Source organism: Myotis daubentonii, chromosome 1, assembly GCF_963259705.1.
Source record: "Myotis daubentonii chromosome 1, mMyoDau2.1, whole genome shotgun sequence".
In the NCBI taxonomy this organism is placed as follows: Eukaryota; Metazoa; Chordata; class Mammalia; order Chiroptera; family Vespertilionidae; genus Myotis; species Myotis daubentonii.
This window is the reverse complement of record NC_081840.1, coordinates 217,164,928-217,167,057: the sequence shown is the minus strand read 5'-3', so window position 1 is coordinate 217,167,057 and position 2,130 is coordinate 217,164,928. Positions and strand designations below refer to the sequence as shown.

Sequence of the window (2,130 nt, the reverse complement as noted above, 5' to 3'; positions counted from 1 at the left end):
TACCAGATATTTTTCTCTTTGTCTCTCTGTCTTTCTCTCTATGTCTATGTCTATCTCTGTATGGCTCTGTCTCTATCTCTCTCTCCCTCTCTCTCTCTCTATCTCTATCTCTGTCTCTATCTCTATCTGCCTCTCACTCTCTCCTTGTACACACAAATAGAGGTGAGCCCACAGTGAGGTGATATCTACCTACAAACCAAGAGAAAAAGCCTAACAATGAAATCTACCTTGCCAGCACATTGGTCTTGGACTTTTGGCCTCTAGAAATGTGAGAAATACATTTGTTGTTAAGTCACACAGTATGTGATAGTTTCTGTGTGTGTGTGTGTTAAAAAGAACCTTTATTATATGTGCATAGTAGCCCCTTATGTTCTCATGCTTTCTTGCCAGATGCCGTGGAAGCAGCAGGTGTGTTTTGGGCGGGGCTTTCAGACCCTTTTGAGCTTTTGGAGGCGCTGCCTTCTGGCCTGCAGGTTTCTGGGCCGGAACCTTCTGGGCTGGAACCCTCTTGCCTGCAGCGGTCACCTGTTTTGCTGGAATCTTTGCAGCAGCTGTTGCAGCTGCAGCCACACCTTTAGCAGCAGGTGCTATTTTGGGAGAAGCTTTCAGGAGAGCTGCCTTTTGAAGCTTCCTAACTTCAAGCTTGGTTATTCGGTTCCTCATTTTCTTTGCCTTCACTACTTTGTAAGGATCAAAATCTGTCTCCTTGGCTTTCTTTTCTCCGGCTTCAATCTTCTTGGCCCATCTTGTGGCTGCCATTTTGTATTGATATCTGCCTTCTCCCAGGCTTATCAGACACTGGCGGGCACTGTGTGGGAACTTAAGGATGAAGTCAGTGAGCTGCATGCATTTGAAAGGCTTAGCCTGGCTCCTTACTTGAGTGCAAGGTCCATCAGCCAAAGCCCTGTTCTGATCGATAACATTTAAGATTGCGACCAGCTTCCCGGCATGAGACCCAAAGGAGAGGTAAGCCACCCAGCCAACCTCCAGGAAGCTCCTGAACACCATGCGCTATGTAGGGCCCACTGGGCGCCATTCCACACCCCTGCCCAGGCAGTGGTGCAGCTGCATGGCTCTTGATATTTTCTAATGGCAGCCCAAGCAGATGCATAGAGTATCCTATATAATAAAAGGGTAATATGCAAATCGACCAAACGGTGGACCGACCGGTCGCTATGATGTGCAATGACCACCAGGGGGCAGATTCTCAACACAGGAGCTGCCCCTGGTGGTCAGTGCACTCTCACAGGGGAAGCGCAGCTCAGCCATAACCGGCTGACGGCTGGCGAGCACAGCAGCAGTGGCGGGAGCCTCTCCCACCTCTGTGGAAGCACTAAGGATGTCCAACTGCAGCTTAGGCCCTCTCTGCATGCTAAACCATCAGTCGGACATCCCCTGAGGGCTCCCTGACAGCTAAAGGGCACAGGCCAGGTCTAGGGGACCCCCTTCAAGCGCATGAATGTCATGCACCGGGTCTCTAGTATAATATATAGGAAGAGCAATTTTATTTCTATGTAGCAAAACTTTGTAAGTCAGTATTCTACGATAAAATGTATTGTTTTGAGGGAACTGAGTTCATTGTCACTGGAGGTTAAGAAAAAGCCTAGAATGAGTTACTGGTATAAATGGGATTCTGACATCAACTACATCATTGGGTTAAATTGTAAAGTTCTATCCAAAGTTGGGTGAAATTCTCTGGTTCTGTGGACTAAATTGGCCAAGTTGACCAGGGAATATATTTACTTAAAAAAGTGTTACAAGAGAAAAGAACATAAACATTAAAAGAAATTAAGGAAAAGCAGTGAGTTTCAATGTTGGTGAAAGAGATGGTATTGAAAGGGATTAAGAAGTGACACTGAAATATGAAAAGCAACTATAAGATACTTGGTGATACAGGCAGGATTGCTTGGTTTTCCTTGGTTTCAGTTAACAACTGACCATAATAATGGCTAGGGTAAATATGATTACTATTACTTTTATTTTGCTGTCTCATATAAACCTACATTTTTTCTGTTTCTTTTCATTTTTTTAAGGGTGAGGGACTCATGTATTTATTCAAAGCTACCCTTAAAGAAAGTGATCAAGTCTCATGTATATAAACAGATTAATTCCAAATTAGGATCGATTTTA

At 44.6% G+C, this 2,130-nt stretch overlaps 1 pseudogene; it reads right to left on the bottom strand.

Annotated features, from left to right (window-relative positions):
* Positions 1-373: 373 nt before the first annotated feature.
* On the bottom strand, positions 374-1,018 carry LOC132227541 (large ribosomal subunit protein eL14-like; annotated as a pseudogene).
* Positions 1,019-2,130: the final 1,112 nt, after the last annotated feature.